The 11800-nt window shown below is 41.5% G+C and overlaps 1 protein-coding gene and 1 long non-coding RNA gene across 10 annotated transcripts in view; both read left to right on the forward strand.

Moving 5' to 3' along the window:
- agrn (agrin) overlaps window positions 1-11800 on the forward strand; it is a 391168-nt gene that overhangs the window by 114382 nt on the left and 264986 nt on the right. The gene's annotated exons all lie outside the window — the stretch shown is intronic.
- LOC129153187 (uncharacterized) lies at window positions 4733-11703 on the forward strand. The gene is made up of 3 exons (XR_011516712.1): window positions 4733-6534; window positions 8014-8177; window positions 11469-11703. It is a non-coding gene; the product is annotated as an uncharacterized lncRNA (long non-coding RNA).

The raw sequence follows: 11800 nt of genomic DNA on the forward strand, positions 1-11800 counted from the left end.
TTAAAAATAAAAGCTTCGGTTGTTTTGCTTTCAGACAAGTGGCAGTCCTGGTTCTCGTGGCACACTCAGTCGGTGTACTTCTGTTAAATGAGTGGCAGGCTTACATGGCCATCTTATTTTTGATTAAAAAAAACAAGAACTTCCCACATCTAAGGTTCTATTTTTTCCTGTCTTTTCAAAATAGTAAATGTGAAGACTGTTCTTTTTTTATCTCATGAGTTTTGGTTTCAGAAAGGACCGTTTGTGGTTGAGTCCTTTTGCATCAAGTCTTTAAGGTGGACAAAGATACAAGGTTTTATTTTTATTTTTTTTATTCGTGGACAGTTTACATCTTAAAAAAAGCCATATTTTCATTTTCTCAAGTTAATGGAGGGATTTCTAAATATGGAATTTTTGTGTTGATGCTACCTGTTACAGATTGCGTCCTGAGCAAAAGTAAGGACTGAAGAGTTAATCTGAGCTCAGCCTAGACCAAAGTTCAAGCTGTCATCATAAAACAGCTCCAACGTCCGAGATTATTTAGCATTCAAGCGAACAAAATAAATGATTTTGAATTACCTGATTAAATTTTCAAAAATATAAATAAAGTGTTGACAAACTTAACCATCTGACATAAAAAAAACTGGCCTTAATTCCACGTAAATAATAACAAATGCTAAAATCCAAAGTTATATCAAAAAACGTCGCATGAAACAATATAAAAATCTTTGGTTTTAGCCGCACTCAGACTAGTTATTAGCTTATCAGTCACCTATGCTCTATTTCTCTGAACAGAAGACATTCAAGAAACTCTGTAGAGTATTTATTTTACACAAGTGACAATATTGTTTGTAATATTTTTATTATTAGTAAGGATGTAAGAAAATAGGGCTGCAAACTGGCACAGTGGTTAGCGCTGTTGCCTTGCAGCAAGGAGGTCCTGGCTTCACATCCCAGCCCAGGGTCTTTCTTCAAGGAGTTTGCGTGTTCTCCCTGTGCATGCATGTGCTTTCTCCGGGTGCTCCAGCTTCCTCCCACAGTCCAAAAACATGACTGTCAGGTTAATTGGTCTTCCTAAATTGTTCTTAGGTGTGTGAGTGCTTGATTGTATGTCCTGTGTGTCTCTGCATTGGCCTGCGATGGATTGGCAACCTGTCCAGGGTGTACCCTGCCTGCTTGCCCAGAGACCGCTGGAGATAGACACCAGCCCCCGCGACCCTGTGTGGATAAGTGGGTTTAGAAAATGGATGGATGAATATAAGAAAATATGGATTTACAGAAATATTGATGATATTTATTTGTGCTTTATTTTTTTATTGTGTGGTGGAATTCAAACTCTGACTGCTAGGTGGCAGTAGTTGTTACAGCCTTCATTCTGATAGAACAGCATAATCTCGCGATAGCACTGGTCTGACTTGAGTTTCCCAATGAAAAAACATTTTTTTAAATAGAAAATGCTATTTTCCTTTTAGTTTTATAATATTTCGTATTGGCTCGCATGTAATGTTACATATACATCGTATTGTCTCCCATGTATTGTGATATATAAATTGATCGTCTCCTTTATATTGTGATATATGTATCGTATCGTCTCCCTTATATTGTGATATATACATATATCGTATTGTCTCCCATGTATTGTGATATATGTATCGTATCCCATGTATTGTGATATATGTATCGTATTGTCTCCCATGTATTGTTATATATGTATCATATCGTCTCCCATATATATTGTGATATATGTATCGTATCGTCTCCCATGTATTGTGATATATGTATCGTATCGTCTCTCATGTATTGTGATATATGTATCGTATCGTCCCCCATATATTCTGATAAACCAAAGCTAAAAAGTTTTTTTACAATCTTAAGTGAAAACTGGGTTCATCTTTAAATGGTCCATGCTCCACCAGCTGTCCTTCGAAAGTGTCAATGCTAGTTTTTTTTTTGTTTCTCATGAGCTTTATGTCTCTCTGTGGTGATTTAAAGCTGAGTGCAGCCCATGAAGAGGCAGAGACTGGAGCTCCTACTCATCCTGCTTCTGTGGTTTTTAAAGGAACAAATGTGAGAAATGCGGGCTGTTTATCATGATCGACTGCAGGTGTCTTTTGGTGGCCGGAGCATTCTGCTGTGGAAATGGTTTTGGTCAGGAAAGGAGGGAAGAAAAATACTGAAAGGATAAAAAAGAGGAAATGATAGTCTTTGGTTTGTCTCTTTGGTTTTCTTCCCTTCTCGGTCTATCAACGTTCTGTAATAGACGTGATGGAAATTGATTTCCAGGTGAATTATTTTGAGTTCCTCTCAGCTTAAGGGAGATAATAACTCTTCCTCCCTCCTAGTTTGGATAGGCCTCTATGACTTCCGGCCTGTCCTTTGCTGTTCATCTTCCTGGATGGACTGATTTAATTGCCTATTTCAATATTCTTGACAGTTTCAGGGACTCTTTTACCTCAAGCTTCGCCTCTCTGAGTTGAGCAGTACCTGTCTATTGAGCAGCTGATTTGCTGATCAATACAATGGAGAACGAAGAAACCGAGAAGAAAAGAAGCAGTGACCAAATCATTTCTTCTTTACTCGAGCAGTAATCTCAGTCCTTCTACCTATAAATCATCCCCTTGTTAATCCCCTTTCAAACAGTAACTGGGTGGATGAATACCAACTAGATTTTTGTGAGTACGAGAAGAAAACGTGGCACAAGAAAATGCTTTGTGTTCAGCCCCTTGGTGAGGCTTTATCACCAGCGTCTGCCTCTGTTTTTAGGGTCTCCCATCAGTCCTCGGGGGTCATTTTCTTTGTTTGTTCCTTACAGAGCCAAAGCAGAGGCTAAAAGGCTATAGTGTGCTTTATCGACAATAGGGTAAGAAGTGGTCGATGAGTCAAGATTATTGAACTGGGGATATGGGAGTGAGGAGAGATAAACTCTGCTGAATGGATGATCAAGCTTGCTCTAAGTTACGTCTTGCATCATCAGCTATTTAGGCTTTGAGGCTAAATCCGGCTTTGAGCCAAGGTCAGATATCAGGGCTTTCCTGGCTGTGGAGAATTGGGGTTTCAAAACTCTGTTTATTGTCCGACATGACACACTGTTTCTTGTAGTGTTGAAAAGAATAAAGAACGCCATTTTTATGAACTTAGGAACAACAGGAGGTGAGATAATTCTGAAACTGTGACCAAAACACTGATAAAAAATCATTTCAGGTCTTTGTGCTGCAGTTTTGTTTATCTGTTTATTCACGGTTTATTGTCTGCCATCATGATCTCACATAGAACTCCTATTATAAGGTCCTGCTTACTTGTGCACTGTTGTAAATACTCCATTCTCAATACCGCAGACTGTAAAAGATAAGGGGATGAATCCTTAGATAGACATCACCATAAAGCGGCTGCAGTGAGCTTACAAAGTCCTATAAAGGAACTAGTTAGAGATAGCCATTATTCTATAATTGACAAAGTCAGTCGAAAGAAGTCAGATTAACAAGGAAAAAGTTTGGTGATAGATTTTATTTGAGTGAAAGAGTGTTTTGGTCATTTGGAAGTGTGTATCTGTGCAAAGCTGGTATTTACCAGTTTATTCTTTCAACACAGTCAATACCAAAATGTACTGCTGACATCCTAAAACGGTTTCTGTCTCCAAATTTTAAAAGGAAAACATGCTAAACTGTTTCAAAAATCCTTACAGTCAGGTTGGCATTTCGTGATAATGGCTTAAGTATCACCAGCTACTAAGTTAATCTTAATTATTTACACTTGCCTGAGAAACCCATTTTATTCTTCCATGTCTCGTATTTGCTGTTAAATCAAACTGCAATCTGAAAATAAGAAAGAAATTGCACTTAGTGTCCATCCAGACTCACTGAAGGCAGTATACAGGTTTATAAATAACATTGCAATGATATTATTGAGATGTTTCTTAGAAGGGAGCAGCACAAATAATCCATTCTGATGAGCCAAAATGTGGATTGCTGCTTTCTTAAAACCATTCCATCATCTTAAATTTCGCTGCTGTTCTTCCTAGGGATGTACAAACTTATTGATACACTCAAATATTGCAACATTTCACAGTATGGTACTGAATAAATATTTTTAAACAGTGTATACATTCTTGTATTGAGAATGTACACGCAAATATTAACTGTGCTTCTTTTATCAATCAATCAAATCAACCAAAGCTTTATTTATAAAGCGCCTTCCGCAACCCTGTCAGGAAGCCCAAAGCGCTGAATTTATGTGGTGCAATTCAAACTCTGACTGCTAGGTGGCAGCAGGTTTCACATCCTTCTATCTGACATTTGCAATAACAGTCTTAAAGGGACTTTACGAAGTTTTGAATTTTAATGCTCGCGATTGCCCCCTCAGGCCAAAAGCGTAACGGCAGCTTCAATAGTAGGCTCGTGCACGAGGAGCACATGCTGTACGTGCACACTCCTTAACGAAAATAACAGCTGAGACAGTCCCGTGTGTGTGTGTGTGTGTGTGTGTGTGGCCCGGAGGACAGAGGACAGGAGAACGTGCAGCTAATTAATTAAATAATTTGGTTCTGTACCTTTCTCTTCAGCACAGCCGACAAAGGTTTATGACGGGTCAGTCCTCCTGCATGCTCAGATCATTCCCTTCCCTTGCTTGAAAAATTGTTACAAAATGAAAGTTGAACCCACATCTTTTTTATCTGTGAATTCAATGCCGTTCGGCGAGTCTCAAATAAAAATTTGGGTATCTTACTGTAAAACAGGGGTGCCCAATCCTGGTCCTGGAGGGCCGGTATCCAGCAGGTTTTGTGGTTTTTCTGCTCCAACACCCTTGATTAACTGGTTGAATCACCTATGCAGCATCTCATCAGGCTCTGCAGAAGCCTGTTAATCACCTGCTGATTGAAATCAGGTGTGTTGAAGCCGAATTAAAACTAAAACATGCTGGATACCGGCCCTCGAGGACCAGGATTGGGCACCCCTTGTCACGTGCGTGCCGGGCAGCGAGGTGGTGATCAGAGGAGGATCCAAGTGCAGGGAGGAAGAAGGCGAACAGGTGAGTCCGTTTAACATAGGTTTATTGAAGAGACACGCTGGACACTGAAACAATGACTCCACAAAGGACACAAAACAGACGGGGTTTAAATACAGGAGGACCGGGAGCTAAGGTGATTGGGAAACAAGAGGCAGGTGAGAGCAATTAACGGAGACACAGACAAAACCTGAGTAGACAGGACAGGACGTGACACCCCTGCTGTAAAACATATACCATTAATGTAAAACAGAAACTCTAAATGAACCATGTTCACATCCAGAATCGAACCCAGGTCTTCTGCACGAGAGTCTGATGTCTTACTAGGTGAGCTAAAGCGCCAGTGAAGTCTTTTGTATCTGTAACATTTATATCCTTGATGACAGCTGAAACAACGTCAAACCAAAGAACAGTTCGGAGCGAAAATGGCTATTTTGTTGCTAATTTGCAGGACATATCTAGAAGAAAGTTCTACAGAAAGTAGCTAAGGGTCCTCAGAAATGTAGCTAGCGTTGTCACTAGGCATTAGGAACAGCGACAAAGTGGAACTACCTCTCGCTCTGCTTCTAAGGCTACGGATAGCAAATGCTACTGGCTATGCCTGAGCGTGAACGCTCATGAAGCAGCCTGCTCGACCCGAGCATCTCTCTTTTTATGGTGTCAGGTTTCCGCCAAAACCCGTGCAAGCGTAGCCAAAACCCGTGCACGCGTATTGTGCACATCGCGCGTGCGAACGGGACTCGCGCGTGGAGGTTAGAACCTCATGAGTGAAAATATACATGGCGAGGAGGTCATTTGTACACTGAGAGGGAGCAAACTGTGTCTGTGAGCGCACAAGGATGTGCACAAGTGACAAACCTCGTTGGCCAACGAGCACACGGCAGAGGAAAACATGCGCGCGGCAGCCTCACTGCGCGCTCGGTGCGGCAGCCTCACTGCACGTGTGGCAGCCTTTCTGCGCGCTCGGTTTCTGATTCTGCTCGCTCGGCTGTTGGGAGTTTTGGCACTCTGGAGGCGTGGAAGAATTAAAGTGCCAGAAACTGAGCAGTTGAACTTTCAATTTGAGAGCAGAATTTCATATCAAGAGACCATCTTTTTAATTTCAGAATACTATTTTATATTATTGCTCTCAAAACTTGTAATGCTTGCGCTCAAAATGTCTGCTCTCTTTCAAATTCACTCTGTTCTCCTTCAAATCTTTGTTTTTGCGCTCAGATTTAACCTTCTTACACTGGTATTGTCTTCTCATGTGACAACTTTTTCTCTACACGGATCAAAACTCCTCCCACAAGTCTGTCCCCTGCTCTCACGGATCTTGTCTGCTCTCGCTCAAAACTTAGAAGTACAATCTCCTAGCAACCGCTCAGCCAATAGAAAGACTTGTGGGACTGGGCGGGAACAAACCTCTTTGGGGTGCGCTCGTTTTGCGCTCTGTGGATTTTCCTGTGTGGCTGCCGCATCTGCGCACTAACAGCCTGGCTAATACCCGCTCTGATCTGGAGCGAGAGTTTCACCTGCACCAGCAAAATGGACCAGAACCAACAAGACGCTCAAGTAAGTTATTTTTCAAGGCTACTAGCTGCAGTTTATTCCATAAAATTGTTTTGTTATGCTACTTTTTACGACTCCTCGCATTTAATATTGCAACAGGGGCACATAGCTAGGTGGATTAGGTTATTCACTATAGCTACAACTTTCATAAAATGGCCTCAGCAGATTTGAGTTTTACCCTAACATATCACTCGTCCCCAATGCTAGCTCTGGACCTAGTGTAGATGTTTTTTGTTTAGTATTCCCACCTTTGTTTTTAATAGTTAGCTCTTTGGACATTACAGTAGTTATTCGTTAGCGTTTACTCCATGAACATTGTTTCCTCATCTAACTGCTAACTATCAAAATGTGTTTCATCCATCGACATAAATATATCCCAATGTTTTTCTCGCGCTGTAATGAACAAGATGGGTCATCAAAGTAAGAGAATGTTATTAAAAAGTGGAACTCATTATAATTGAACGATGGAAAATTTTGACCAAAGCCGTAGGAGAAAACCGTTTTTGATAGGGAAACACATTTTGACACAACACCTGCCCTGACTGGCGCGTCAGCTAGCTTTCAATCTGTTGGTATGTTTCTGAAAATATTAATGCTATGTTAAGTGAGTGTAATCCAGTAGTAATTTCCCCAACAAAATAACAATTTCTATTTTTGCTCAATTCCTGCCTCCTTCCATTTCATTTTGCACTTGCATTATTTCTTTTTGTAATCCTGTCAAACCTAGCCGTTGGTCTTTAAACATAATGAGCCTAACTTACTAATACTGAGTCTGGGGTTACATAAGCAGTAACAAAACAAAAACAGTTTCTGTTTCTAAGTCTCAGCAATGAGTAAGGTTGTATTTCTGGTGTAAGCGAACTAACATTTGTTTTCTGTGAAATGCGCGAAATGTTGTATTACACAGTCTGTGGTACCATGATGCAGCACAATTCGCTGTTGCATGTTAAACCACAGAAGATGTAGAGGAAAATGAATGTAATGGCTGAGGTGGAGGACCTGTAATGACACCAGAAAATAAGAAAATGTGTAAAAGCTTTATTAAAAGTTTAGTCCTGAAATTCTCATGGTAATCCAGGGAAGCAGGTTGGTGCATGGTCAGGGAACAGGCGTGGGTCAGGGCCAGATAAACAGCAGGTTCCATCCCAGCTCCAACCAGAGAGTGCTGCTGTTGTGTCCTTGGGCAAGACACTTAACCAACTTTGCCTGCTGTTGGTGGTCGGAGGGACCGGTGGTGCCAGTGTTCAGCAGGCCCGCCTCTGTCAGTGTGCCCCAGGGCAGCTGTAGCTACTATCTGGCTTATCACCACTGTAAGCATGTGAAAAGGGTGTGGCTGTTGTGTAAAGTGCTTTGTAGGCCTTGGACTTGATAAATTTCAATAAATGTGCAAGCCAATTACAATTTTTTTCAATTTGTAGGTGTTTCCCATTTGCTGTATAACCAAATACAACTTTTTCTGTGTTTTTTGTTTTATTTCTTTAGACTGGTTCCATCCGAGAAGTTACGAGAAACCTTATGGATTTACTGAATGCTCATCTACAAGCAGAGGGCCCGCAACAAACACCAACTGTGCCACAGCGCACAACACCAGCGACAACACCTTAACAGACTATCCCTCGGTCTACAGTTCATCAAGAAATGTCAAGGTAAGTTAAGTGTAGAAATGTAAATATTTGACATCTGCATTGGTTTATTCAGTGGTTTGAAATTAAATTATTCCAATGATGCTTTATTATTCATCTTAGAAAGAGGCTTTCTGCAATTGACTGTATTTTTTTTTTTACATAGTGAAATTAAATTCTGAAATAATGTAAGCAGTGTAGTATAGGCTACAGCTAGGGCTGGGCAATATATAGATATTTTAAAATTATAAATATAATTTTAAACGAGAAACAAGATGACTTTGTATTGATATAACTAGTCAAGCCACATAAGCTAGCAACTAGCTTGCTCCGTCTGTAAGCGGTCATTTCATGTATTCTCACAAATCTGCTCAATCAGAAAACCTCTGGGTCAATGTTCTGCCCTAAACTTTGCATTTGGCTTCATGGTTTTTAATTATTTGGGGATATTCGTTCATGTTTCATCAAGCCTGTTCACCGTGGTTACCAACGGAGTTCTGTTTACCCCTCCCTCGTGTAATTGGGAAACCACTACAGAGAGCCGGAGTGGCCAAATTACCTCAAACATGTTGTAATGGCTTCAACTGTAAACGTTAGGGTTAACATTTAATTTTGAAGGTGAGTTCAGCGCTAAAAGTTTTTCTGGTTCCGGTTTTTGATGCTTTGCTATGGTCGGGGCTCAGCCACGTGAGTTCGGAATAGAACGGGTGGTTTCTTGTTCACATGTGATTCCCAGGGCTTCTCAGGAATGCGGAAATCCCCGAGCATGTGGGCGGCGGTAAAGACGCGCGGAAGAAGTCTGCGGTGTCCGCCTATGCTAAACAATAATTCCTCATCAAACCGCTGCACCAACACACACTGCGCTTCTCTAATAATCTGCTCTCCTCTAATCCTTCCTACTTCAGCGCTGTAGTGTCCTCCGCTGCAGACGTGTCCTTATAACCGCTGCTACACACACACACACTGCTGTCCTCCTCTGCTGCGGAGCGGGTGACAGCAGCTCAGTGCTTCATGTGGGCTAAACAGCAACCAGGATGAAAAGTAATCGCATATGCGGAAACCCCCCGGTGTTTGATCCAACTCCCCAATAGGAGGCGGTAGGTGTGAGTTTCAGCTGCCAATCAGTCCATAGTGTCTGCTCGGCACCAGCCGGACCTCCGAGGGAAGTAGTCTGGAAAAAAAAGTCTCCTTAGAACGAAATACACACATGTGAGCCATATGCGAACAAAACATTTGGTTCCGAATGCATCCATGCCGACCCAGATGTGAAAGCGGCTTAAGTGAGGGAAAATACTAACATGGGACGACTGTGAGAATAAGGAGTAAAATAGTTTAGTTTTAAAAAATAGTTTCCAGCTCAAAACAGGAGACTTGACAGGTGTGATCCTGGAATTGTGGATGAAGTCTGTCAGTGAAGCTCTTGGGATCACAGCTCCACCTCTCAGTTCAGACTCCACGGAGCTCCTAGTATGTGAGTTCTTGTTCTCTTCTGTACTTTTAACTTTAACGCAGGAGAGTGTTTGCTGTTGTATTTCAGTTATAATGTGAACAACCACACAAAACATTAAATTTACTCAAAAATTCTGAATGGATTTTTAAGACCTGCCGTGTGAACGTAGCCTTAAGCCTGATTCATGCTTCTCCGTCTGCGTCAGTGCGGAGACACGCGACGTCCTTGCGTGCCTGCCGGAGAGCTCCGCAAGGACGGAAGGAGTAAAGCTCTCTTTTCTAAACAGCCATCAGTCGAGACAGACAACGCAAGCTTGTGATTGGTCAGGATGCCGCTGTTGTTTACAGCGCCGCCATTGCACCCTCAAAAACATAAAGAGAGCCGAGGATAACAAGCAGCAGACACGGAGCAGCTTGAAGAATACCTTGCGAAAAAACTCTAAAAACATGAACTTTTAGTTCCCCCGTGACTGGAGGAGAGAGAAGATGCGCAGCAAGCGTTTTATTTGTGGACGGAAATGACAGGAAACGTGGGTTTAGAGGTGGCGAGCGCATGAAGAGGTGGAGGAGAATGAGAGACAAATATGTCCGTGTTAAAAGTCTCTTATATACACAAAAAATACAATATAAACACACTATCTTGGACCAATACATGACAGGATACCACAGAACAGCGCTACGCCCTCTGTTGTCCTGCCGAGGAATTGCTTTGCAACGCTCTCCAGGAGACGGAGAAGTATGAGAGCAAAACGCTTCCATCAATCCGTGCGTGTCTGTCCCTTGCGGAGCTGACGGAGAAGCATGAACCAGGCTTTAGACAGCATGTTTCTCTGTACATAAGCCGTACCATAGACATCATTGGCTGCTGGAGAGTAACTGCTTCACCGCCATATTGAGTAGGTTTCTAACTCCAAAACCCAATTTGAATCCAGTCATTGGAGCAACTATGCCTGTTTTTGTGCAGCTCACAGTTCCAACAACCAGCAGTTACATCTGCCTGTAAGCTTTGTTTGTTAATAAAGTTATATAAAAATAAAAAAAACTGTTACGTCACGATCTCCTTGCTTTCTACAGGAAGTTTAAAAAATTATTTCAATAAAGATTGAAACACAAACATGAAGCTAAATGAGGAGCTCTATGAACATACTGAACGCCGCTTTAAAAGATACTGAATGTGAAATATGGCATTTCTCTACTGCTGACTGATGAAAGGGAGTCCGATGTGCCTGTTGTCATTTTGCAGGAGGTTGAACGATCTGACAAGGTAGTTAGCCCGTAAAAAAATTGTGCTGCAACACTCCCAGTGCTTTTTTTGGTGGCCTTTACGGCTATTCATTGGTAGGCTCATCACGGAACACAAAAATGTAGCTTGTTTGTTATGATTTAGGTACGTACTGCCCCCTAGTGGCAGAAAACTACAGACTGTCGCTTAAAGAAATAGCATAAAATGGCCAGGGATGCAATTCAATATATATTCTCTTCTACGGTTTTAAAATTTTGAAATAATTATTTATCGATCGATTAGATTTTTTTAAATTAATATGCTTTTATTCATCAACCAGCCCTAAAACCTACTAAAGGTTAAACATTTTAAATTGCAAACTGTACTTAATTACGGTGATGCAAGTAAATGACAATTACACCCCTGCAAAATAGTAAAAGTTCTAAATCAAAACCATTTTGAATTTTTGTTATTCTTGTCCCTGCTATTTGTAATTTTTTTTTAATCTAATTTTGACATATAGTAATCCTGCACAACAATGTGATAATTTGGTTTCTATTAAAATTTAGGAAATTTTGCTTATTTGTTGACAAATTGCAGCTCAATATAGAAACATCATCATTGTTCTCTTGTTGTAATGTCAGGATTTCCAAGAGCCAGACATCGACTGGGATGTTGCTGCAGAGTACAGCCCAGATGTGGACGGTGCTGCTGTGGTCCCGGAGTTCGACAGTCCCCTCACTGAAGAGCAGCATGCTGAACTGCATCCATGCTTTCGTTCTTTTTTAAACACAGAAACAGTTTTGTTTACCTGTTAGTAGCTACAGTTTCGCCGACGGCTGCCGGCTTCTTCAGGCTGACGCTGTTGGTGGCGCGTCACTTCCTTCTCCGTTTATCTGCGGGCAGTTGTCTCTGCTGCCCGCAGATAAACGGAGAAGGAAGTGACGCGCCACCAACAGCGTCAGCCTGAAGAAGC

This window comes from Nothobranchius furzeri, chromosome 15, assembly GCF_043380555.1.
Source record: "Nothobranchius furzeri strain GRZ-AD chromosome 15, NfurGRZ-RIMD1, whole genome shotgun sequence".
Classification (NCBI taxonomy): Eukaryota; Metazoa; Chordata; class Actinopteri; order Cyprinodontiformes; family Nothobranchiidae; genus Nothobranchius; species Nothobranchius furzeri.